The sequence below is a fragment of the Mustela nivalis genome (assembly GCF_964662115.1).
Source record: "Mustela nivalis genome assembly, chromosome: 8".
Taxonomy (NCBI): Eukaryota; Metazoa; Chordata; class Mammalia; order Carnivora; family Mustelidae; genus Mustela; species Mustela nivalis.
Window position 1 is genome coordinate 18,244,489 of NC_139027.1, and position 27,897 is coordinate 18,272,385.

The following is a 27,897-nucleotide window of genomic DNA, read 5'->3' on the forward strand; positions in this document are numbered from 1 at the left end:
CACCTTCTCCGCGAGATAAGCGCGGCGGGAGGCTGCAGGCCGGGCGGCCTAGCTGAGAGCACCCTGGGGCTCCAGGCGGCTTCCCGGCAGCAGTCGGAGGAACGCCCCGAGGGGAGGGGAAGAGTTGGGGCCTCCTTTCCCACACTTCGTTAGGACGCGGGCCGGGGCGGGACCCGGCTGCCCTCCCTGGGGCTGGCGGCCGGCAGAGGGCGCGGGGTGACTCTTCCCTCCGCGGCCGGGCGGGGAGCGCGCTGCCCGGGCGCGCCGTCGGAGGTTGTGGGTGCAGGGTCGCCGCGGCCCGGCGGGACCCGAGAGCGCAGGGGCAGCGCGGCGGGCGGGGCGGCGGGGAGCTAGGGAGTGGGGCGGGGCGGGGTGGGGCGGGGCGGGGGCGGGGCCGCGAGCGGGGGGCGGTGGCGGCGGCGGCGGCGGCGGCGGCGGCAGCGGCGGCGGCGGCGGCCGAGGAGGAGGAGAACATGGCGGCCGCGGAGAGCGGCTGAAATGCCTGTTCTTCAGGCCAGGCGAGCGGGAGTCTGACGCGATCCGCCGAGCCCTCCCCTCAGACGGCTGCACCGCGGCCTCGAGCGCCTCGGCCGTCCGGTTCCCTGCTGCTTCCTCAAGCGGAGCCTGCGCCCGGTTCTTTCTGCATCCCCCTGCGGGGGGACCCCTGCTCCGGAGGAGGGGGCCGGAGAGCCGCGGCAGCGGCGGCGGCGGCGGCGGGCTCCCGGCCCGGGGAGCGGCGGAGGCCGCGGCGGCGCCGCCTCGGTCCCGGCGAGCGCGGCGCCCGTCAGCGCGGCCCAGAGGCGGCGGCGACGGCAGGTGAGTGGCGGGCGGCGGGCGCCGAGCCTCCCGGTGGGTGCAGCTGTCACGAGCCGCGCGGCCGCCGAGGCCCTAGGGGGCGGGGAGCAGCTGGCGCCCCTCCGCCCCCCACTCTCCTTTCTCTCCGTTCCGTCCCCCTCCCACTTTCCCCGAGTTCTCCCTCGGCCTCGCACGGCTGGAGGGGGCGGAGGTCGCAGCTGTCACGGGCGCCAGCTGGGGGCTGCGCCCGCGAAGGAAATTGCTGCAGCAGCGACTTCGCGGCCCCTTTTCCCAGTTGCCCTAGTTAGCGCCGACTGGGCGAGCATCCGCGGAGGGTGCGCGAGGCTCGCGGCCGCCGGCCCGGCGTGGGGAGCGGCGCCCCCAGCCCGCCGGCGCTCCCCGCCGCCGCCGCTGCCGAGAGGGGGAGCCGGAAGTCGGCGCGGGCGCCCCTCGGCCCCGGCGCGCGCGGTGACCTTGGCAAGCCGGGCAACCTCTCCGAGTCTCGCTTGCCCGGACTGCGAAATGGGGATGACCATGGCGTGCCTTCCCGTAAGCGCAGCCTTCGACGGCGCTTCTGTTTACTCCGGGGCACTTGCGTTTTCCTTCTCCCGTCGAGGGCTTTCGGAGGTAGAAAGGGGATGGATCAGTGAGATTTTGCTGTGGGGCTAGGGTTTGGTCCCCTTCTTAGGAGTCGCTGGAAGGACCTAGGAGGGGAAGCCGGCGTGTTGACTGGACGACCGGGAGGTGGGACTGGTTAATGGTCAGCGGCAGAACTCGAGCCGCCCTCTGGTCTCTCGGAAGAGAAACGGAGAAACCGGACACCAGGGTCCCTAGTCCTAACTACCCAGCTGTGGGTTTGTTTTGTTTTGTTTTGTTCGTTCGTTTTGCTTCTTTTTAAAGCAGCCAACTCCCCACCCCCCATGGTCTAGACACTGACGATGTTAGAGGGAGATGGAAGGTTTGACAGTAAAGCCTGTGTGTGTGACAAGGACAGTCCACGGTGCTGTGGCTGCAGAGTTTGTTGGGGAGGAAAACTTTAAGCTGGAGGATCTTTTAGCCTTTCATGCTTGGTTCTCCTCGTTCACTGTAGAGACGTTGAAGAGGCAGGTGTCCTTGTGGAGAAGGTGACTTTTTTTTTTTTTTTTTCCTTTTGAGAGGGCGAATTTTTAATGTCGAGTATGGTGATGGTGAATGAAGGGTTCTTGAGTGAATTGCAGTCCCAGCACCCTCTGTTGATGCCAAGAATAATCTCTGTGGCGATGATTTGTGAGGGCTGAGGCTTACACTTCAGTGATTAAGAAATCTTCAAGTGTCTGTGTCAAACATTGCTGTGGTGGAGCTTGCTGTACTGCTGAAGGGATGGATATCAAGGGTTAAATTTGTTTGAGGTTTGTCTCTTCTGGAATTGGTTGGAGGTTAGGCTCCAAAAAAAAAAAAAAAAAAAAAAAAAAGTTGGCCAAAGGGGCCTCTCAGCTTGTTTCACAGAAGCTATGATGTAGTAGGAAGGGGGTCAGATTTCTTCATGTTGAGAATAATGTGAAAAGAAAGTATTTGCTTGGGTCTTTTGGCTCTTGAACGAGAAATAGTTTTGGGTGAAAGGTAGCAGTGGGGTTTGATTCAGCTTAATAAGTGGTCATTCCTTGAACTATTTGTCATAAACTAGATACCATTTGAGTGTGTTTCTATTTTGCCTCCTGTACTTTGTGGAAAGGTCTAATTTGGTTTTGGCCAAATTAGCCTCTGAAATGTTTTCCCTCCATTTCTTATTCAGACTTCTTGCTTTGGGAACAGTGGATCAAAAAGGGGGCCTGAATAGGGAAATACATGGTTTGGAGAGAAAATGGAGGGGTGTTGCTTATAAGAACAGGTGTTTGGTTTGGTTTTTGTAGACATTTTGCACTGCTTATTTATTACATTTATTTAACTCTCAAGGAAGTTTGAGTTTGAAGGTGCAAAACTTGAATTTGACATATTTGTAGTTAATCTCTTCCCCATTTCTGAGAAAATCTGTAGGATTGTGTCTATTAAATTGCTTTTTGTGTGGTTTAAGCCAAGGGAGTATTTTAGATCTGCATTTTTGGGTAAGTGGTTTTATTGAAAAAAAGTGCTTGATGGAACTAATGGTGATTGTTCCTCTTAAACTGGGATTATATAGACAATGCATTTTCCTCCCTCTTTCTGCCAACATTTGTTTTTCTTTCTCCCTCAATTCTAGGGTTTCATTTCTAGAAATCTGGGCTGGAAACAGAAGCAGCAGTTTGTATAATCCCAAGAATTTGCTTATGCCAGGAAGCTGTAAGGGTAGCATGAAGTGGGTGTGATATAAAGATACTGCTACTACTTAAGACATTTAACTGTTGAGGGAGTCTAGGGTCAAATTTAATTTTTGTTGAATATCCTGTTTTGTGTGTATGTGTTAATCTTTTGGTGGGCAGAGGATTGGGTTGCTATGGTGCTGACTGGTATATATTGTGAAAGTGTTGGCAACATTTCATGCTTTTACTCTATAGGGAAGGGTGGTAAACAGCCTAAATAATTTAAAGATGTTCTCAGGGTGGAATGTTCTCTCCATGTACTCTTGATCCTGCTAATCCAATGACTGGTCTTCACCAGGACTAAATGTTAAGTGATAAGGATGGTGTGGAGGTGCTGAAAGGTAGAGTGTGGGAGAGAGGATATTGGACATTCCATGAAAATCTTTCCTCTGTTGGATTACGTATCACAGTGTGATTTCTAATTGTTTTTCAAAGACTTTTAGCCCTCCTTTCTTTGTTGTCATCAATTTTATATACCTAATCTTAGAGAAATAACTACCTCTGTTCCTTACTTTAGTTTCTTTCTCTTTCTCTTTTTTTTTTTTTCTTCATCCTCCAAAGGTTCCACATTGTTTGAATGTTACGTGGCATATCTTTTGGAGTTAGTTGGCCTTAAACCCTATGGCCTAACATAGGTTTCATTTTAGGACAAGTACGGGAGGTCAGTATAAGCACATACTACCCGTGAGTCTTGGGGCGCAGGAGGAGAGCCCCAGGATGCTCATTATTATCTTAGTCATGTCTTTTGCCTTCTACATAGGACAATCACAAGAATTCCCAGAGGACGAGCAACCGCTTTCCTGGCAGAGGTTCATAACCACGTGGTGGGCTCCTTTCTAGCTTACCTGCAAATGTCAGGCACAGATGGAAGTGTGGGACTGGGTGAGAAAATTATGCCATCCAGGAATTGAACTGGGTCTGGGCTTCAGAGCTGCACAGATTTCTTCCTATGGTATACAGACTAGACTGTAGGAACTTTGTTGCTTCTTTCCTCAGTTAACCACTAGGTTAGGCTTTGGTCATTGGTCACTGAGAATGGGCCCTGTGGCCTCTGACCTTTTTTCTTACTATTTGAGATGAGGTCTAATCATTTCAAGCCTTTCCTTCTTCTCCCTTCTTTATAGTTTAGCCAGACTGTACTTTTCTCTCAACATGTGGGGTTAGAGGTCATAAAATGCCCTAGTGCCAACTGGGTACCATACTTGGTTGCTTAGTTTAAAGAGGTGCAGGAATTTTCCTATAGTTCTGGACAATGTTTCACAGGCGTCAGTATTTAGATTATAGGTAGTTGGAATATGGGAAAATTGATATTTTATATTTCCACAGGATATGTGGTTGAAGAAGAGAAATCATTACAAAACACTGACATCAACATATAAATCCAATTCGGAGGCGCAAGTGGAGTGGGTTGTTGTATCCATGCTTCCTCCCCCATACCCCCATCTGCAGCACAGTATTTTTGAGGCTCCTTGAAGTGACAGGCTTTTAGAAAAGCTTAGCATAGTTATCATATTTTCGAAGATAAATAGCTTATGCCGAAACAGAAGCTATAGTCACTTGAGTTTTGTAAGACTTGAAATTAATCACCCTCCAGTCACCCTCAATTTATATATATTTTGATCTAATCTCTCCCCATGGATGTTTTAGTGTGGAGAGCCGGGAAGTTTAGCTTTACTGAGACATCCTGGACCCGAGCATTGGGAACAGGCAGATGAGACTGATAACGGTAGGTGCAGGCATAGAGGCAAAATACACCTGTAAACAGGACCAGAATTCTAATAATACTGCGGTGTCCGCCGTTTCCAGAGTGATACTTTAACTTAGCTCTTCTAGCTTATACTTTTGAGGCAAGTTTTAGGTTTCTTTTGGAAATGGAGGTTTGACTTCAGAAAGGGATGATGTCCTGGCCCTTCCAGACACTTAGTAGAAGTAACCTTGGGCTAGTTATGTAACCACGCTAAACCCCAGGTTTTCATGTGTAAAATCGGAATAATGTACTTACCCTCACATTGTTATGATGTTCAAATTATTAAATAACAAAATAGATCATGCATAATGATTGGCACAAAGTAAGACTTTAATAATGTTTTCCTACACTAACAATCTAAACACATCACTATCTAATCCATCACTAAATTCGATTCTTTTCTCTGCCATTTGGATTGTCCCCTTTATTTCTGGTTCTTCAATCTGGTCCTCCTGTCATTTTGCACATGGAGTGAAGAGAGTCAATCGTTTCTGGGGGCCCGCCTTTCTTTATCATTAGATCAGCATATTGGACTGATTTCATATTTTTTCTTTCTATGATTTGTAGGTTTATAGCTGTTTTTGCCTACAAAGAAATGCTTAAAAATTCCTTTCCAAGATGGTTTTTCGTGTTATTGTTTGTAGCAGAGACTTTCTGTGCACAAATTTATCAAATGTAAATAATTTAAACAGTTCTTGTATCTCTTATTCCAGAAAATTTGCTGCAGATGGCATGTGCAGAAATGCTTTGTAAACTGTAAAGTACTACACAAGTGAAGAAGGTGTTATATCACCTGTTGATACCTTGCTCTGATTTTATATGTTTCATTTTCTTTATTTAAATTATTTCCTTTTCCTTTACCTCTTGACCTTCCAAAAACAGGGTCAAAGTTGGTGTGTTCTCTAGAAAGCTTGATTTTTATCACTCCCTCAGCATCGGCTGCTCAGTTTTTCAATATAATAGATTTTTTATTTCTTTTTTTCTTTTTCTTTCTTCTGGAAAGAAATCCTTTTTAAAAATTGTACATTGAATTGTTTTTCCTAATTGGGTTGGAACAGTCCTTGAGATGACGCGAACCACACCGTTTTTTAAAAAAAAATTTGCTTATAAATTTTTTAAAATTTAGATTCAAATGGAGTTAACATATACTGTATTATTAGTTTCAGGGATAGAATTTAGTGATTCATCAGTTCATCTTACACCCAGTGCTCATTATATCAAGTGCTCTTCTTAATGACCATCACCCAATTAGAACCAAACCATTCAGAGTGAAGGGGCCATAATGGTAATTTCGCACAGCCTCCTTAATATTACAGATGATAAGACTAAGGCCAGGCAAATACAGTAATTTTCACGAGTCACGTACTTAGTGGCATTACTTAGGCAGAAATCCAGGAATTTGTCTTCCAGGTTTCGTTTTGTTTCAGTATTTTAAAGTTATTACAAAGATTTTAAATCTTAAGAATTTTAGTAAGCTTTTAAGTAATGTGTAAGCGAGGAGGAGAGGAAATTTTTATTTTTTGGCCAAAATTGACTGTTAAATATTGCAGTAAATTAGTAAGCAGGGATTACTTAGGGCTGTTCTCTCAAAAACTACAAAAGTGCCTGGAGAGAAATGTCTGCTTTTCTTGTATGGCCCTCATTCAGAGTCGGCAAATATTTATTGAGCGCTGTCTCTGAGACACACTGTACTCAGGTACTGTGCTTATTCTGCATGTTACATTTTATAAACGAGGAAACAAGGCTCAGGGTGGTTAAGTGGTTGGTGTAAGATTGCACAGCTTGTAGGTATTAGGGATGCCATTTGAGTCCAGGGTCTTTACCTGAAATCACAGGCATCCCTTAATTTTATTTATTGAGAAGTATTTTAAATTAATTAGTTAGTTAATTAATTAATGTATAGCATGTGCATGGTTGGGTGTGGGGAGGAGGGGCAGGAAGACAGAGAATCTGAAACGGGCTGCTGAGTCTCGTGACCCTGAGATCACAATCTGAGCAGAAATCAAGAGTCTGAGGCTTGATCAATTTCGCCAGTCAGGTGTCCCTTCACAGGCATGCCTTTAAACCGACTTTTCTCCAGTTGTGTTTGCCACAGTTGGCCGCTTGTAGCACTTCTTTTTGGGCTTTCTCTCGTCCTTACATGTGCAGTGGAGACTCCTCTAATCTCCTTGCTTTCTGAGGATCCAGGAGCCCATATATATCAGTTTCTTAATGATAGTGTCACTTTAAGATTTTCCGTGCTGTTTCTGAACTCACCTTTGTACTTTAGTAATGTTGATTCTTTGGTGCTTCTGTCTAGGTAAGCTTATCTTAGAATGGTTGGTTTTGGATTCTTAGCAATAAAATTCTGCCTCTCAGGTTTCGTTAGCATTTAAATAGCTAAAGCTCAGGTGTTGTTTTTTTTTCCCCCAGCTGGAATAAATTGCTTGGTCATTCTCTGTGTTTCCACTTGTACTTTTTTTTTTTTTTTTTTTTAAATGTAGGCTACCCCCGCTGGGCGTGGAGCCCAGTGTGGGGCTTGAACTCACGCCCTGAGATCAAGATCTTAGGTGAGATCAAGAGTCAGACACTTACCTGACTGAACACCTCCACTTGTACTTTGAATGGTTGATCTCATTCTGATAGCTTTAATACGTTACATCTTAAATTTTTAGTTTGCCTATATGGTTAAAATATTTACATGCTTTCATTATCAAGCATAGATTTGATTGTTTAATGGAAGATATTCTGTGTGAGTGTACATAAAGATATCATACGGTATTTGACCAGATAGTTGAAGGATGAAATGTCCTTGCTTTTTGAAAGCACCTGTGTGTATAATACTGGCTTTACTTTGGTGAGTTTGTTTGGAGGAAACTGGGGGAAGAGTTGCTTGTTGTGCAAAGTCTCATACCTCCCTCTCTATTCCAGGTGGTACAGGAAGTCTGTAATTGAATTTCTAAGTAGCCGCTCAATCATTCATTCAAGACATAGTTATATAAGTACCTACTTTGTTCAAGGTGCTGTGTTGTTAAAAGATAGGGGAGTTAAAAGATAAGATACAGATCCTGTTCTTAAGGAGATTATGACCTAAGAGAGGTGATAAGACAAACACACAAATACCTGTAATACTGATTGAATGTGATGAGTGCTGTGAGAGAGGTATGAAAGAGTACTTTGAGGAGTCAGGAGCGGGGAGTATTACTCTCATTGGAGAGTGATCAGGGCGGGTTTCATGCAGGGCCTGGGGTGGACCAGAACACTGAAGGCAGGGGATGGTTTGTATGAGTGAGGGTGAGGGGAGCAGTATATTAAGGAAGATGAAATTCCAGAGATAAAAGGACAGAAAAGCTTGGGATTATTTAGGAGTAATGAAAGGGGAGAGTGCAAGGAGGAGGGTGGCACCAGCTGAAGGAGGAGGAGGGAACCAGATGCTGTGGGTGCAATGGCAAGACATTGCAGGATTTTAATGGAGGGAGGTGGTGGGGAACAGTGAAGTATGCAGATCTGGATGAGATCTATGAGAAATGTCAGTTTTCCAAATTTACATAGATTTTTTTTGGCAGGTTTTACACCCCAAATTTTATATTTTCATAGTTTTTGAAATGATTCCATATGTAAGGCTTACCACACTAGGAACTTATTCACTCATTTTTATGTATATTCGAGAACAGATTATGTGCTTTTTTTTTTTTTTTCTTGATAGGAGTTAGTACAAAATCTTTTTCACTGGCTTATACTTTTTTTTTCTTTTTTTTAAACAGTAGCTGTTTTTTTTTTTTTAAACAGCGTATTGTCATTTGGCATTTATGTAGCGGACTTGTTTTTTAAGTGTAAAAATGTCATCTCCTTGTATAAATATAAGTATTTCTCTGTATAAGTGAGGTTGGTCATGTAAGTTGAAAGTCCCTGGCTCTCAATATAGTTCATGATTTATTTTACTGATTTATTTATGCCCTGCCATGTTCCAAAAAGGATTTAAGGCAGGATATGTCATGAAGAGTCTTGGACCTTGTTCTAGCCCTATCTATTATTTGACTGAACTGCTAGCCAACATTACACTGAGGGAACAGTGTTAAAGACAACTGGTGTCACAGAATGTGCTGCAGTTGTGTCTTTTGCCAAACTGGTAGTAATTCAGAGATGCAGACAATATAATTAGAGTACCTTTAAAGATAACTCCTTTAAACTTTGCTAGCACGCGAGGGAAGTTGGTGGGAGGGTAACGAGAGATCGCTTTGACCCTTCAGGTCCCAGGCACAGTTAGAACCATGGTGTCCACAGTACAGTTTACTTTAAATTATCTGGGAAATGGGAGAAATATTAAATGGGAGAAATATTAGAGGTCTCTAAGGAAGTTGGTTTTTTTTTTTGTTTTTAAGTCTCTTGTGATGAGTTACAGTTTATAGGGGCCTGGGTAACTGGATTTTCAAGTTTGTTGGAATAGTCGACTCTTAACATACTTCGTCTTACAGTAGGAAGTCTCTCTGCAGATCTTTTGTGTAATACTTCACGGAAGTAAACTGGTCATCTTAAGGCAAAGGACTGAAAAATTGTCTAACTTAAAGGTGACTTACTCATTTTTCTTTCATGAAAACACAGATGTTCCAAATTTGCTGACATTTTCTGTGACAAGTGGCTGTGAGTAATGTGCTACCTAGCAGATAATTATGAAAAATAAACACACTTACTTTATCTGCCTCTTTGGGATGATGGTAAGTTCTTAACAGTGACTCAAAAAGTAACTACTTTTCAGAACAAAATCAAATTCAGTGTTATAGACAGAGGTTATTAAAAATGAGTATTTGGAACTGTTTCCATCATTATTGGATTTTATTGCTGAAAATGATGTATGTAACTTTGAGAATGTTTTTATACATACCTTTGAACCTGGAAACAAAATGTTCTATAAAAACCTTATAAAAATTAGTTGTTTTAATGATTTTGCACCTACCTGCCTAAGTTATAAGAAAGCAATACCTTTTGTTTCATTAGGAAGAACAACTGGTTGTCATCAAGAAATACGGAAAAGTGCTAACTGAACTTTAGCAAAAACATTTGCATAAATGGTCAGTGGGATTGAAAATTGAATAGAATATCATGTTTTATACAGTGCAGCAAATGATGCCGTTCTTTGATTTGGTTTTACCCATCTTGGTGAAATATATTTTTTGGCTGTGATAGCCGTTAAAACCAAATAAAATAGTTACTTACTATAAAAATGAACTGAAATTGAGAACCAGACCTCAAGTTGACATTTTACAAAATACAAAAGCAAAGTTGAAAAATAATAAACCGTATTCAATCACATTATTTTCACTAAAATAGGGGTGTTAATAATAGTGTTGGGAAAAGCACAAAACTGTGTCATCAGTAAGTAAGATAAATGCTTTAAAATTGTTTGTTTTATTATAAGAAATGGCATTCTGTTAAATTTCCATTTTTGTGTGTGCTTTACAAGGCACATAATTTATTGGTCTGGTGTACACTGTATATAAATTATAAATAAATATAAATATATGACTTCCTGTTCAAAACTTTTTAACTGTGAGGTATATAATGATAAATAGTTATCAGTGTTTTTTAGCAAGGGTTCTTAACTGAAAACCCTTGGAATTCATAGACTAACAGTTTCTAGATAGTCCTTAGAGGGTCTGTGAATACTCTGAAATTATATGCAAAATATTGTGAGCATTTCTCTGGGAAGAGGGTCTATAGCTTTTAATTTACCAAATTCCCAAAAGGGCTCATGACCTCCCCAAAGGTTAAGAACCTCTGTTGTTAAGGACCGGGACCTCAATAACTCCATTCATCTACTCTTACCCTCTTGCCAAGATTAATGGATATATCTGATGTCATTACTCAAGCCCGCAGTATGACTGGATTTGCAGTCCATTTTTCCATTTTGCAATAGATGTGATTACACTGTCTTTGGCTTTTACAGATGTTTGAGTTCTATTTGTTGCACAACTACCTGGCCTTCCTCATCTGACTGCTCTTATATTTTATTTCCCACCTCTGTCCCCCTAAACCCTAATAAAAAAGAGTGGACCTTTTGTAGGAGTGTGGAGATGGGAATGCATATATGTATGGCAGAGCCCGGTATCAGTTCAAGTGTAGGGAGACCCTGTTGGGTAGACTGGAATTCACAGTTGCTGTGCTTTTAAACTCTTTCTTTCTAGCATTTGAATCTCAGCTTTCTAGAGTCCTTAGGGTCTGATTAGACATATGCTAGAAACACTTTCCAAGTTTGATCAGCTGCTTAGATCTGTTCCTTTTCCTCCTGTCATCGTTCTGATTTAGGCCCAATTATTGTGGTGGTGTCCACGGTGGTCTCACTGTCCCCAATGAGTTCCTTTTTAAGTCTGTCCTAAATTTTGTTTAGGGGTGATCATCCTGATTTTTATTTCATTGTATTATTTGCTTAAAAGCCTTCAACGGTTCTTCATTATTGTCAGGATAAAATTGTTACTTAGCCTGGCATTTAAAGCTTTCCTGTGTCTGGCACCAACCTGCATTTCTGGTCTCATTTCCTACCATTCTCCCCTAGTAAACTGTTCGAAATAAATTGTCTGTTTACTGTCCCTTAAACATCCCTTCAGCTTCTCTGTTTCTACTGCTTTATGTAGTCCTTTCTCTGGAATGTTCTCCCTTATCCTACTCTGTGCCTCTTGAAATCTTTATCCTTTAAAGCTCAGCTGAGAGTCCACCTTGATATTAATTGCTCAGAATATGAAATTTGAAAGTAATCTCTTCCTTCTATGAACTCTTTTAATATTTATTTTCCATATTATTCATTTGACACTTTACTGCTTGTATTGTGTGGAATTTTTTGTTTTCATGTGTCCTAGCTCCCAAATTATGGTATGAGAATGGCAAAAGGGGATTATGTTTTATATTTTGTCCTATATATTTTTGCTATGTTTCACACATATAGGAAAATATTTGACAAATCACATTGATTAAATCAGTGCTACTTATTAATGTACTTAGGGAAACAGACCTTTTTAAAAAAAAAAAAAATGTGTGCCTGGACTACTTGTATGTATTATCTAGGGCTTCTTTTTACTGGTTTCAGGGTATTTGGGAAATTGAATTGGAAATCAGATATTGCCTGAAGAGCAGGTAGTCCCTACAGGATAAGAAGTTGGCTGTCATGGGCTATTTCAAAAGTCTGGGGAAGCCTGGTGAGTCATTGTTCTCCAGTGGAAAGTTCTACCTGCCACGGATAACAGAAAAACTTGTGTTCTTCCTCTCTCTCCATTGCTATGCTGGAGACACAAATTTGTAATGTCTTGGGGATTCCTATATTTCTGTTTTAAATTCTCAGCCCATTCTTCTCAATAAAAGCTATATATTTATTGAATACTTATTGTTTGGATGGTGTTATAGGAAGCCAGGATGTTATTATATCTTAAGGTTCCTACCCTTTAAAGAGATTGTAATCTCCATAAAGAAAGCCCATTTGCTTTAAATCATACATGAATTAGAAAATTGTAGAAAAAATGTCATATGGGTATATATAGTTACTTGCTAACTGAGATAGGTGGAAAGTCCTGTAGCACTTACTATTTTTAGTACTCAAAATTTATTTATTACCATGTATACTTATTTCTGTTTTTACATGTGTCCTGTTGCAGCAACCGCATTGTAAATTATAGAGGGTAGAACATTTGTTGTACTGCTTATATCTCAGTATCGCAGTGCTTTCACAGTGCTTTACCCGTTGTATACATACGTAGTGCTTTAATGATGATGCTGGGAGGCTGGCCTGGTCTGGGTAGCTGGGTAGGCTTCCTTGAGGAAGTGGAATTTGAATTAGATTTGTAGAATCCGGTATATTAACTGTACATAGTCTCCTGGAACATAAAAAAAGGGTTCTGTAGTTAAAATAATAATGTATGTTTGGTTCACTATCTGGAACATGGAACCTCTTTGATTACTGTGCCTTTGGCCCTGAAGTGACCCTCATCACTTCCTCTTACGTGATGCATTGGTCAGTAGTAGTCATGGAGCAACTACTTACAGGGCTAGGAAATGTGGGCAAGAAATACTGGGTGAGCAATAAATGTCTTACCATAGTAGAATTGGCTTTATTTAGAGAGGTGATTGAATGCCAGAATTGGTAGGACTTGCTTAAGAGGCACTGAAGTAAAGAGGAATTGTTTTGTGTTTCAGTCTAACTGGGATTTTTTGTTTGTTTTTGTAAGAAGAACTTGTAATGTTGAGTGGTAGACCTTGGGACTATTAAAATAGAAATTTTAACTATATCTCTACTTTAGGGGTAGGTAATATACATTGTTTTAGTTTAGATGGTTTGCTGCCATATTTACAGTATATATTTGAAACAGGTAGAAAGTGATTATTTGGTTTCAGTAAAACTGATCCTAAGCTTTTCTATATATGCTGTTTGGCTGGTGACATTGTAGGATGGGAAAAATGAGAGAGGGCATAAAGGGCTTTCTGACACTCCTGGAGACCTTTTGCTGTTTGAGGATTTCATAATATTTCTCCTTAGAGTCCTTGGAGGTCTTTTCCTTCCCTCTTATCAACATAATGCTAAGTAATTAAAATCTCTTCTCTCTGTTTTTCATATGTCTTTTATGCTTGGTTCAATAAGGATTATTGGATGGTTGTTAAAATGTTGGCCAATTATGCAGGACTAGGAAGCCCAGTTTCTTATTTATACATGACGCTTATGTTCCTCCTAGTTTTATTCTTAAAGTCATCAACCCTGAACTTTTTATTTTTATCTTTAAAAAAAAATATTTTATTTATTTATTTGACAGAGAGACACAGTGAGAGAGGGAACACAAGTGGGGGGGGGCAGTGGGAGAGGGAGAAGCAGGGTTCTGCTGAGCAGGGAGCCTGATGTGGGGATTGATCCATGATGCTGGGATAGTGCCCTGCTGAAGGCAGATGCTTAATGACTGAGCCACCCAGGCACCCCAACCCTGAACTTTTTACACCTTCGGCTTTCTTTATGACTACATCCCAATAGCATTCTCTTTTAAATGAAAAAATAAACCACATGTGTAAATCATGACTATATTCAAACAACAAATTCAAAGAAATGAAAATATAAAGTGAAAGTCTCTGTATATAATATATATACAGTATATAAAGTGAAAGTCTCTGTAGTGAATTACATGGCAGCTATTAATTTAGGTTCCCCTCTTCCCCCCATTTCAGGTCACAGTATCTTTCCTGGTGGCCAAGGGATGGACATGTGACCTAGGCTGGATATGTATGTATGTATGTATTTAAATTTTATTAAAAAAAAAAATAAGGCCCACACTCATTGTGGGACTTGAACTCATAACCCTGAGATCAAGACTGCTGTGCACTATTGACTGAGCCAGCCAGGTGCCCTGTCATAGTGTCTTTGGACACGGTGATTGCTGCAGAATAGCTCTGTGACAATACAGATTCAGAGCCTTGCCTTGAGATTGAAAAATAGATGTTGGACAAGGACAGGCTCATTCCATTGGAGTTACTAAACTGAGATGGAGTGCGCCTGGCCACATGGAGAAAGCCTGTCTGCCGTAGGAAAGAGTGAGACCAGCATACGGGTGAAGTGGAGTTGACTGAGAGAGACCGTCTCTCTCACACTCAGAAATGCACAATCACACACATTCTCACACTCTGTGAGCTTGGGGAGTCACTGGAGCCCCTGGATCCACTTTAACCTTAAATTAGATCCACCCTATAGTTTCCAGTTAAATGAGCTAATCAGTTGCCTGACTTGCTTGTGCTAGTTTGAATCAGGTTTTTGTCTCTTGGAACTGAAAGTTCTGACTAATTCAGACCCCTTTTGGCATCTACCCCTCCTTTCTTTCCTATCCTCCCCACCCCACCATAGGATCATATTTTTTGAACTGTTACAGACTTTCAAAACTTAATGTCATGGGAATTTTTTTTTTTTTTTACCTCAGAATATGAAGGAGCCATTTTATCTTTGCATAAAATGCTGTATAACATTACATTAGATGTATATTCTGTAATTTAGCTGTCTTTCTCCCTTTTGATGGGCATTTAGGTAGGGAGTTTTTTGTTTTTTTTGTTTTTTTTTTTTTTTTTCTGTTGTAAGCTATGTTTTGGGAGACATCCTAGTTTGTATTTTTGTGCGTATGTATGAGAACATACTTATGGAATTAATGGTTGTATGCACATCTGAAAAACTGATGTCCTTTCAAAATGTTACCCCCAAAGCTTTATCAGTTTACTCTTCTACCAACAGTATATGATAGTTGCTGCCATCCTCTACCTTTATCAACTCTGGGTATTATCAGTCATTTCTATTTGAGCCCTATTTGGCAGGTGAAAATGGTATAACAGCATTATTGTAAATTGTAGTTCCCTGACTATTGATAAAGTTGTTCATCTTATTAGATGTTTATTGTATGTTGGATTTTTTTCCCCCTTAAGGTTTTTTGATTCATATTGTTAACTTTCTTTTGGGGATGTTTGTCTTTTTATTTTTTTAATTGTTCTTACCCATAATGTGCTTATGATGTAGTTGTATTTACATTAATTAGGAATGGCCTTGTTAGGCAGCTGACCCTGCTACCTAGTTATTTCAGAAGGAAGAATTTGAGATATCTAGTTCAAAACCCACATCATTAGTTCAAAACCCACATCATATGTATATTTTACAGATGTCCCTGGACATTTAACTGGTTTATATCTAATGACTTTATATAACTGCCCAATTCATTTAGTTAGCTCAGGGATATATATATCTTAATTGGATGGATGTTCCATGGGTGCTTAATTGAGGTTAATTTTATGGTTGAGGTGAATGTTCGGAGACTCTTGTTAAAGAAATTTTCAAGTTCAAAATCATTGACAGTACAGTAGATGGTATAGAGCTTTCTGACTCAACAGACTGGTTTGTCCATTGGTGCAGAATCAGAACCACTTTCAGAGGAAAATTTTGGCCCTATAAGAAAATACTTTCTTGGCTCACCTCCATGGAGAGGTGGTTTGGCTGCTAGGTATCTTTAGTGGTTAGGCTCCTTAATTTTCATAAGAGGATATTAACCTGACTCTGGACTTGAGCATGAAAGTATTTAGTCCACCTGTAATTGGCAGTGTAGAATAGCTTCTCTCTAGCAAATATGTATCCACTTACTTTGCTGCCCAATTCTTATAAAAAAACCTACAAGTCAGAAACAGCACTCTCTGAGAATTGCTTAAATATATTCAATCCACCACTCTAGAAGCAGTTTTTATTTGGATCAAGCCAGAATACCAGAAAGCTAACTTTATAGATGCATTGTTTTAGACTGGGGTAGAATTACTTCACAGCATTGTTATTTGGTATAATGTAATCAACCTTTATTGAGGGCCATTAAAATAAACAGCTTATAAAATTTAGTATTCCTCTTATTATACTCTTATTATAGAATTCTTGTGAACCTTTTATCTCCTTTATCTTAGTGCCCTTATCGATGTTGTTAGCTCTGCTACTGCTATTACTATTAGCAGCTGTCCAGAAGACTAAGACTGAACACAGATGAGCTGTTTGGTGAATCCTCTTGCCCAGAAGGAGACACCATTCTGGTTGATGTAAGAGTATGGGCTCTTATATCTGGGTTATGTAAGAGTATGGGCTCTGGAGCCAGATTCCCCAGACTGGAAGCCTGGCTCTGCTGCTTCCTAGTTGTGTGCTGCTTAACCTCTTGGTGCTTTAGTTTTCTCATCTGTGAAGTAGGGTAATAATTGTACCTGCCTGCACAAGGTTGTCATGAGAATTACGTGAGTTTATAGGGGTAGGGAGTAGGAAGCTGGGGAATTGGATGAAGGTGGCCCAAGGTACAAACTTCTGGTTATAAGTACAAGTGATGTAATGTAATGTACAACATGATGGCTATAGTTAACACTGCTGTAAGATATATTTGAAAGTAAGAGAGTAGATCCTGAGTTCTCATCAGAAATGAAAGAAAAATCCCCCCCCCCTTTTTTTTGGTATCTATATGACATGATGGATGTTAATGGAACTTACTATGGTCATCACTTCACAGTATATGTAAGTTACATGGTTATATTGTATACCTTAAACTTACATAGTGCTGTTTGTCATGTCTCAATTAAACTGGGGGAAAAATTGGGGTGCCTGGGTGGCTCATTGGGTTAAAGCCTCTGCTTTCGGCTCAGGTCATGATCCCAGGGTTCTGAGATTGAGCCCCACATCGGGCTCTTTGCTCTCCTCCTCTCTCTCTGCCTGCTTCTCTGCCTGCTTGTGATCTCTGTCTGTCTGTCAAATGAATAAATAAAATCTTAAAAAAAAAACTGGGGGAAAAATTGAACTAAAATAAATATACAAGAGAAGAAGAAGAAGAAGAAAATTCTGTGAGTTTAGACATGTAAAATGCTTGGAACATGCTCAGCCCAGCACACATGCAATGAAAGAGAGCTGCTGCTGTTCCTCCCAGCTTTTTTTTTTTTTTTTTTTTTTTTTTTTGGTATAGTAAAATACAAATAATATACAATTTACCATCTTCACCATTTTTAAGTGTATAGTTCAAGCTGCTACATCACCATTATTTTTTGAACCCATGAAGTCACTTTTCGCCCAGGTCTTGGTACCAGGAAAAGCTGCCTTTCCCTTGACCAGCTGGTCTGCTTGTATTACATAGTCACAACTGCTGTGGCCCATGGTGTTTCCATGCAGGAGAGCTCAGTCAAATGGGCAGTCCTTCCCTTGCAGCTTTATAGAACCTTGTGGCATTTAGGTTTTGTGGTGAGCTACCCCTCACTTCATCTTATTTTCCTCCCTCACTTTCTCCTTGCCCCAGTGTCTCCACTTCCTTCTTTTTAATTCTAATGCTCCCTGTGAGCTCTCTCCATCTCTTTTAGAATACCAGGGACAGAAACAAGTAATCTGCATTACAGCAGTTGCCCATGTTGAAATTTCAGATTAATTTTCATTCAGTTTACCTTAACTGCCTGCTTCTTGATGACAGGGAGGTGCTGTAATTTTCATTAAGATATCTCAGATCTCATCATAGGATGGCTTACTTCGGGGAAGGTTCCTGTTGACAGCTAATCCTGTTCATGCTGTGGGTTTTCTTTTAAGCTTCAGTTACAAAAGTGTTCCTTCCTGACTTTTCTTGTTTGTTTTTTCCCTTGACCTTTGATCCAGCCATCTCTTGTAGATTGAGGGAGGAGTTTGGGGAGGATAATTTTAAGAACATATAAACTTGTAGTTTTGAAAAAATACACTTCAGAATAAAACTTTTACCATAATATAGCTCAGAAAGAGTAAAAGCTATGTGTATTGTTATTGCTTTTCTTTAAAAAACTAGAATGTTGATTTGTTGATTTACAAGGGGTAAAAAGAAATGTCCCAAAGCCTAAAATATTCCTGCATATTTCTGGTTATGTCTCTAGGGTTTTCTCCAGATAATACATGGGGCTGATGCTATGCCTTTTTGGTTGGGGGAAGAATCAAAGTTTTTTTGATATCAGGATTAATTGAAATATCTTTTAAGCCCTTTTTAATTTTGTAGGTTCCTTATTTCCTTTTTTCCCCCCCTTGAATTTATATGTTGAAGAACCTGGGTGATTTGTTCTTTAGAAGTTGTTACAGTCTAGATTTCTGTTTAGATTAGCATATTTCTCTACCCTCTATGTATCCTGTAAATTGGTAGTTTGACATAGAAGCTTGATTAAGGTTTAATTTTGTGTATGTGGGGGCAACACAACTTTATAGGTAGTATTATGAGACACATATAATGTCTGGTTGTCTTTTGGTGATGTTAGCAGCTGTTGGTATTGCTATTGGTTTTTGCTTCTTAAAATCCTAACGTGATCGCCATGGTGTCTAGATGAGAACAGGAAGTCATTGCCTGCAAATGGCAAAGTCTATGCTGTACAGTAGGACTCCCGGTTGACCATTTGAGAATGAAGCTGTGTGCTGTGCAATCAAAAAAGACCTAAGTTTCAGACTTGGCTCCCGTGTTTAAGAACTGTTTGATCTTGCCTAATTAACAGCAAGAGTAGTAGCAGCTACCATTTCTTTAGTGTTTATTTTACACCAGGCTCTGTACTAAGCGCTTTCTATATGTTGTGCAATCTAATCCTCATAACTATGCTGTGAGGCAGGCATTATCATCTTTATTTTGCAGTACACATTGCTGAGTAGTGAAGCAGGGATTCAAGCCCTGCTTCACTCCAATCTTGTGCTCTTAATAGCTCTGTTCTTCCATGTCTGCAAAAGAGGGGGTATAAATAGAGCTGCCTTATCTATCTTGTGGGGTTAATGAGATACCGTGTGTGAAAGTGCCTTGAAAAATATTATAGATGTTAAAATGAGAAGTGTGCTGTGCTGGCAATACACAGGAAGGGTGAAAGTGGAGGCCTTTGCCTTTGGCTAAGTGATAGTGAAAAGTGTGGGTGGAAAGAACCCTCTGGTCACTTTCTAACTTCTGTTTCCATTAGTACTGCTGTTGACATGTGGGAGAGTTTCCTTCTCTTGTTAAAATTGACAGTGATAGAGATTTTGTGTGTGGTGAATGTCATATGTCAGAGGTCGCTTAAGACTCCCTAGGTGAGTATTGATGTCTTGGTTTTACTCCATGAGCCACATACGTAGGCTCACTGTCGATATTTTTAACTGAGAGAGCAAGAGTGTAGTCAACAGTTCTTTTTCTAAAAGGATAAATATTTATTAAAAGTAGAGGAAGTGTTAACTGAATTTGTAATGTAATATTGCTTTAGCCAGATAGTGGGTATATCTGTTAAAATTATTTTCAATATTTTCTTCTGTGTCTGAAATAATATATAGTTAATAAAACTATTATTTAAAGTACTAACCACAATATTTGCATGTGTACCAGACAAGAGAAATGGGCATGAAGTTAGGACCTTCAGGTCTAACCTTCAGCAATTTGTTACCCATAATGATCATTAGATAACGAGTGCTTTGACAACGGTGTTGAGATCTGTTTTCAGCTCCAGCTCCAAGGTAGAGGGTATTGTGATGGATAAATCTCTCTGCCTGAGGCAGACATGCAGAGTATAGGAAAATGTGCTTTGTTTTTGCTAAATGTTGGTAATGTGTTTATCAGAAATCCCTGGGGCTTGACCTGGACACCTTTACTTGGTACTGTGCTTATTGTAGTTCTTTTGTTACTCTGGGAACCATACTGTCATTCTTGATTTACTATAGTGAAATATTTAGGGTTTGATTGTGATAGTCCCAAGAAAGATTTCCATTTATATATGTATGTATGTATGTATGCGCGTGTGGAGCGCAGTGTGGGGCTTGAACTCACAACCCTGAGTTAAGACTTGAGCTAAGATATGAGTTGGACACTTAACTGACTGAGCCACCCACGCACCCCTTCCTATTTATTTTTATTACTACTTTTTGAGATCTAATTCACATATCATAAAATTACCCTTTTATATTTTAAAGATTTTATTTATTTATTTGAGAGAGAGAGAGTGAGAGAGAGAGAAAGACAGCATGGGGCGGGGGGGGGGGGCTTCCGAGGAAGAAACAGATTCCCTGCTGAGCAAGGAACCTTGATCCCAGGACTCTGGGATCATGACCTGAGCTGAAAGCAATCACTTAACCTACTGAGCCACCCAGGCACTCCTAAAATTACCCTTTTAAAGTAGCTTTTAGTATACTCACAAAGTTATATAAGTGTTATGCTAAAATCAGACTATATCATCATCCCCAGAAGAAATCCCATGGAACCATACAGTATTTGATCTTTTGTGTCTCAATTCTTTTCACTTTGTATAATGTTTTCAAGGTTCATTCAGATTGTAGCATGTATCAGCTTTTCATTCCATCTTATGGCCAAAAAATAGTCCATTGTATGGATAGGCCACATTTTATTTATCTGTTCAACTATTGATGGACATTTGAGTTATTTCTATTCTTTTACTACTAGGAATAATGCTGCTGTCAACTTTCATGTCCAAGTTTTTACATGGACATGTGTTTCCTTTCTTTTATTAATACACTTAGGAGTGGAATTGCTGGGTCATATGGTAACTCTGTGTTTAACATTTTGAGGAATACAAACTTTTCCAAAGTGGCTGTACCATTTTACATTCCCACCAGCAGTGTATGAAGTTTCTGATTCTTCTACCTCCTGTTACATGACTCTGATTCCAGCCATCCTAGAAAGTGTAAAGAGGCATTGTAATTTGTACTTCCCTAATGACTAGGATGTGGAAGATGTGGAACATCTTTTCATATGCTTATTGTCCATGCATACATCTTTTTGAGAGAAATGTCTACTCAGATATTTTGCCTGTTTTAAAGTTTGGTTATTTGCCTTTTTATTATTGAATATTAAGTGTTCTTTATAGATTTTCGATATGAGTCCCATATCAAATACATGATTTGCAAGTACACCCTCCCATCATGTGGATAGTGTTTTCACTTTCTTGATGGTGTCCTCTGAGGCACAAAAGTTTTCAATTTTGATGAAGTCCAATTTATCTTTTGTTTTTTCCTTGTGCCTTTGGTGTCATAACTAAGAAACTCTCACCTAATCCAAGGTGATGAAAATTTATGCCTGTGTCTTTTTCTAAGAGTTTTATAGTTTTAGCACTTAATATAAGTCTTTGATATGAGATAAAGCTCATTATTTTTTAAATTTGCATGTCAGCAAGACCCTCTGATTCACCTCACTTGATAATATTTTAATCAGAATATGATTTCCTGCCACTTCATTAGTTCACCTCTGACTCCTTACTAATGAGTATTTTGTTGGTCTTAAGTGGAGTTTCTTTACCAAAGCCATGTTCACCTTTACACTTAAAAAAATGTGAGAATTAGGAGGAAGTTTATTGATCACACAGTCCAGCCTCTTACCAGAGTGGAAGCTTCAGCATCTGTTGCAGAAAAGCTTTCAACTTCTTTTTGGACACTTTCAGAGATGGTTAGCTCAATGCATTGTATTGCACTATAATGCAATAGTTACATTAAGAACTCTTACCTAGTCAAAAATCACATTATAAATAAGAAATGTTTCAGAGTGAAATGGTAGTTATTGAGCTTAGTAGTTTATCACAGGTTTAATTTTATTTTTCCTGTAGCGATATAAGTTAAAAGGAATTGGTTATTAATATCATGTCATGGATGGAAAGTTTGTATCACCCCCAAATTCATGTGTTGAAGCCCTAACCCCCCCTACCCCCAGTGTGCTGTTATCAGAAGGTGGGGCCTTTTGGTAGTAATTAGGGTTAGATGAGGTCATGAGGGTGGAGTCGTCACAGTGGGATTAATGTCCTCATAAGAGAATACCAAGCTTGCCCCCCCCAACCCCCCCCCCCATGGCTCCCTAGCCTGTGAGGATACTGCAAGAAGGCAGAGATTATCTATACACCAGGAAGAGGGCCCTTGCGAGGCAACAACTGTTGGCACCTTGATCTTGAACTTCCCAGGCTTCAGAACTGTGAGAAATAAATGGGTGTTGTCTAAGTCCAGTCTATGGTATTTTGATTAACTCCAGTCTATGATATTTTGTTACAATGGCTAGAACTGACCAAGACATATCATAATCCACAGTGTTTTATAATTAAATGAGAACATTATATCCACCAGCACAGTAGGAAAAATGCTTATATTCCTAGAGCAATTCAGCTCATTTTGAAAAAAGCCAATGGTTAGAACATCTATTCTTTTTTTCAGCTGGAATATTGCTGGTAACAAACTCTCCATTTTGTGAATGTCCTCTTAAAACTTGGCGTCTTCAAGTCAGTACTTCACGTATGCCCATAGTACAAAGTATGATTGGCTGATAGTTTTTGTTTGTTCTGTTTCTTTTTATATAACCTAGAATTAAGCTGTTTTTAGTAGCCATATCTTTGGAGCTCATATTGAACTTATAATCAAATGAAACCCCCTTTTCACCATGTACCGAACTGTGTGTCCCATTACTTTGAAACTCCTTTGAGTTGCTATGAATGTTGCTTTACCCCTACAAATTGTCTGGGCTCTTCTCTTGCTAATCAGCTGTATGACCTGAGCCAAGATACCAGATTTCTTTGACCTCATTTACCTGTGAGATAGGAATAATACGTCCATTTTCACACTGTTGTTGGGATTTAATTAGATGATTTGTGCCTATGTGTACATATGTCTCTAGCACTCCAAATGGAAATAGTTCTTGTGAAAACAGTCTTCTCTCACAGGTGCTTCTTTGCTGGCTTTACTTAGTCTTTGTCAGATATTATTTGTTAAATAGAATCCACCCAGTTCAGATCTCTGTATATCTTGAATTGATAGGAAATATTTCAAATATGCAGAAAAGAATAAACAGTAGTAGAAAAATGATTCCATGTACATTCCACCTAACTTAATTGGATCTTCACATTTTGCTGTATTTGCTTCAGATCTTTTTAAAAGATTTTATTGATTTATTAGAGAAATCGCGTGCAAGCAGGGGAGTGGCAGAGAAAGCGTGTGCAAGCAGGGGAGCGGCAGATAGAGGGAGAGGGAGAAGCAGACTACTTGCTGAGTGGGGGAGTGATGTCATGCTTCATCCTAGGACCCTGTGATCATGACCTGAGCCCAAGGCAGATCCTTCACCGACTGAGCCACCTAGGTCCCCCTGCTTCAAATTTTGTTTAAAAGAAGTGAAGCACTGTGGAGTTGAACCTTCTATGCACCATTCTCTCACTTTTCCTTCCTACCCATTTCCTAGAGGTAAACACTATCCTGAATGTATGTTTCCTTAAATAATCTAGCTGTTTTGCATGTTTTTAAAGTATAGGTATATACTATAATGCAATGTGCTCTTGAAATGTACATTTTCTTCCTCAACATTTTTCTATTGCGTGGTTACCATAATTTATTTACTCATTTGCCTTTCAGTCATTTTAGGTAGTTTCTAATTTTTTATTATTAGGTAATGTTGCAGTGACCATTCCTGAACATGCTTTTTATGAATGTATGTGAATTTCTGTAGAGAACATGTAGGGATATGTGTGTGTGTGTAGGATTGGAATCACTGGTTGAGGAGTATATGCCTCTTCAGTTTTGGAGAATAATTTGACATTACTTAATAAAAAGTACACCAATTTAGACAATTTTTGCCAGAGTGTGAGAGTTTTACTTTACCTACGTTTCCTCTACCAGGTTTTAGCATTATCTAAAATAATGACTTCATCAGGTTCTAGAAGGTGAGCAGTTACTACATTTAGCAGTTTCTCTGGCCAACTTTAGAAGCCCTTGGCGTGTATAAGGAAACATTTATACTATCAAATGAACAGGCTCCTGGAACTGTGTGGCTCCAGGTTTGTGTCTAACTTATTCTGGTATAACGCATAATTCGTTTGAGAAGTTTAGTTGAAAAATAGCAACTTTTAACTTCTGTTAGCTTTTAACTTTTTAACTTTTAACTTGTGGCAATAACACAATGCTATAAGCATTAGTAAAGTCTTCATTGCCCATATTTTATTTGGTTATGTTCTATGTAGAGCAAGTAAAGTAAGATTTTAGTTTCTAGCAATTGCGACTTAAATAGTATTAGCCAAGCAATAAAATTGGTATAGGATATACTTGGGTGATAAAATGTAAACCTAAATAGAAAGCTTAATTTTTATGGTTTAAGACTTTGACATTGAAAGACATTTGTGATCATTTATACAAAGTAAATATGGTTAAGTATAGTATAATTAGTGTTAGATGAATCTGTAGTATGGTTATGTTCTGATATATACTGACAGTTCGGAGACAAAGACCGTGTGTGTTTATTGGATTAAGAAGCAAATGTGTGAGCCAGAAATAAAGCTGCTTATCACATCTTGACCCTTGCTCAAACTCTAGGCATCAGAATAAGTTATAGCTGTTAAATCTAGTTTAGCATTAAGAAAGAGCTTATCTTTAATTTTTAAAAAATAGTATTAAAAACATATTTCTTCTGAAGTTCCTAAATTATTAAATGAGCATTTAGGAATAATTTATTTTGGGGACATTTACTTTGGCATCCATGTTAAACTTATTTCTCCTTTGGTATTTTGGAAGATTAAAGTTCATTCATGTTATATTACTTGGTTGAAAGCTGTCTTGCTGCGTTGCTTGCTTGCTTGTTTTTGACCCCCTTGTAAGGAAAAGAAAAATGCAGTATTGTGGAATATAGGGAAAAATATTTAAAAATAGAATAGAGCAAAACTTAGAGTGTAATTAGCCACATGTAGTCCTATCCCTAGACAAAAGCTGTTAATATTTTGGTGGATTTCTGAAAGTTACAGTATGGATTTATAATTTTATTCAGAATTTTTACTTTTCTTTTCCCCCCCAAAGCAAATAACTGTTCTTTAATTTTTTGGATCAGGAGTTGAAAACAAACAAAAACAAGAAACAGGAACCTTCAGTGAATTTCCTTCAAGAAAGAAGGTATTCTTAGTCTGTTAGGGAGGAACAGCCATAGCGGCTCTGCAGCAGTAGTCAGTCAACTCTGAGCTGCCTGAATGTGACCTCCTACGTGTGGGCTGCCTGCTGGTAAACAGGCTGAACTTTGCTCTGCAGACTATAATGGCACAAATGACATGGACCCTGACCTACAAAATATATTTTTTCTCTTTATGAATATGAATAGGTTTTTTCCTTTTTGAATTGAGGAGGAGCAAAGACAAAAGTTCACTAAGCTGTAAATGCAAATAACTATGTTATTGTTGATAAGTGAGCCTAATTAATGGCCACCTTTATGAAATGTTAGTAAGAATCTTATTAGTACAGTTTACATTTAAAAAAAATTTTGGCCTAACCCCCTTTAATTCTCAGTCTGGTATCTGGCCTTTTAGTTTCTTCTCCCATCTGTTAGGGCCATCTTTCTCCCTCTCTGGTACTCTCTCTGTTTCACCTCTTGATTTAAAAGTGTCTCTCTGGGACACATGGGTGGCTCAGTGGGTTAAATAAGCCTCTGCCTTTGGCTCAGTTCATGGTCTCAGGGTCCTGGGGTAGAGCCCTCCATCGGGCTCTCTCCTCAGCAGGGAGCCTGCTTCCCTCTCTCTCTCTCTCTGCCTATGTGTCATCTCTCTCTGTCAAATAAATAAATCAAATCTTTAAAAGAAAAAAAACTGCCTCTCTAGCTTTTTCTACAATGTACTCTACTCTCTATCCTGCTTTTTCCCATTTTGGATGTATCTTTAATATGTTAATATGCCAGTGTTTTTTCTCCACACACCCTGTAACCACATATGCACACTATTTTGTTTGTTCTGCACAGTGTTTAATATCTGTTGAATTTGGTGCTTTAGGGATATATTCTGTTCAGTCAGATATAGTCCACACACTTCTTCCTGTTGGGTTAAAGTTGCCCCATTTATACACTTTGTTACTTTGGCAATTGTAGGGATTTGAATTTATACTTTTTTTTTTTTTTTTTTTACTATATTATATTTTACATTCTCTGTTAAACTACAGGAATAGATCCATACACATATGTGAAATTGATTTTTGACAAAGGTACCAAAGCAGTTCAGTGGCAAAAGGGCACTCTTCAGCAAATGGTGCTGAAACAGTTGGATATCTACATGCAAAAAAATGGACTTTGATCCGTATTTTGTACTATAGTAAAAGAAAAAAATTAACTCCAAATGGATCATAGAACTAAATATAAAACCTAAAACTTTTTAGAAAAAGAATAGTATAAATCCTTTGTGACCATTGGTTAGGCAGAGATTTCTTAGGTTCAGCACAGAAGATGTGATCTAGAAAAGGAACTGATAAATTGGATATCATCAAGATTGAGAATTTCAGACCTTCGAAAGATATCATTAAGAGTGTGGGAAAAAATAGCCATTAGAGAAATGTAAACCAAAGCAGAAAGAGATACCACTTCACATCTAAAAAAGTAGATGATAACAAGTATTTATGAGAATGTGGAGAAATCAGAATCTTCAAACACTGGTGGGACTATAAAGTGGTGCAGTTACTTTGGAAAACATTCTGGCAGTTTCTTGGATGTACTGCTAAACTCCACAAGCCTTTGTTCAAATCTTGAGTCAAGGAGGGCTACTCAATACCATCCTGTTTAGTGTTATAATTTTCCCGTTTCCTTCCTCTTCATTCACAATCCCTTTCCCTGCTTTTTTTTTTTTTAAACCCCTTAATATATATCACTATATATATATTTTAATGTCATCTTACAAAGTACTGTATAATTTACTTATTTAATTGTGTTTATTGTTTGCCTCTTCACATTGGGATATAAATTCTGTGAGGCCAGGATAGAAAAGTGCCTGACTTAAAGTGGTTGCTCATTAAATGTTTGTTGAATGAATGCGTGAAACCTGGGCCTAACTCCAGATCTTGCGCCCTCAATCACAATGATACACACCCTCTCTAACAAAGATTACTGAGTCTTCATAATGACTTTATTTTTATAATGATTCAGTAACTATGTAATACTTCATCTAGTTGAGCTATGATTTATCAAGCTATTTCTTGTCACGTAGTTTATTTCTGAAGGATAGAGTCATCCATTCAGCATTTAGAAGGCTTTAGCATCAGGTTTGTGTGCCAGCCTCATAAAGATGAGGAAAACGTGCGCCTTGTTCTCCAGGACCTGTCAGACTATAGTGGAGGCACATACCGCAGCAGTTATTATAATGGTGCCTGAAGGGGAGACGGAGTAGAGGTGTTTTGAAGCTACAAAGAGATTATACCAGATTGGTGCCCAACTCTGTAGGAACTAGATGTTGGGTCCTGATTTGGGGTGGGGTAGAAATGGGAGGAGGAAGGACAGCTGAGCAAAAGGATGCAGTAATCAAAAAATGCATTGAGGGCTGTTTTGGCCAGATATTAAAATAGACAGGAAGAGGACTGACGATTGTGAAGGATGAAAAAAGTGAAGTTCAACTTTAATCATTAGCAATATCGTGTTTTCTAATAATTTGTAGTGTAACACATCATTGTAACCTGAGGAAGGTTCTTCCAAAAGCCTGAAAGAGGTAATACATTTAGTTTGTATTTATCTTAAATATGTGTTATTCATCACTTTTAGGAAAGAATAGGATTGAGTACTTAGAATTATTTAAACTATAAACAACAGGTGCTATAAACTAATAGTTATAGAAGTGAAC

The 27,897-nt window shown here is 39.4% G+C and overlaps 1 protein-coding gene across 16 annotated transcripts in view; it reads left to right on the plus strand.

Moving 5' to 3' along the window:
* Positions 1 to 418: 418 nt before the first annotated feature.
* NCOA1 (nuclear receptor coactivator 1) overlaps positions 419 to 27,897 on the plus strand; it is a 237,696-nt gene continuing 210,217 nt past the window's right edge. For 11 of the 16 annotated variants that reach the window (XM_082745013.1, XM_082745025.1, XM_082744996.1 and 8 more), the window contains exon 1: positions 419 to 816. The gene's annotated coding sequence lies outside the window, so the exon portion shown is untranslated. The other 5 variants (XM_082745014.1, XM_082745031.1, XM_082745029.1 and 2 more) reach the window with 2 other exon arrangements.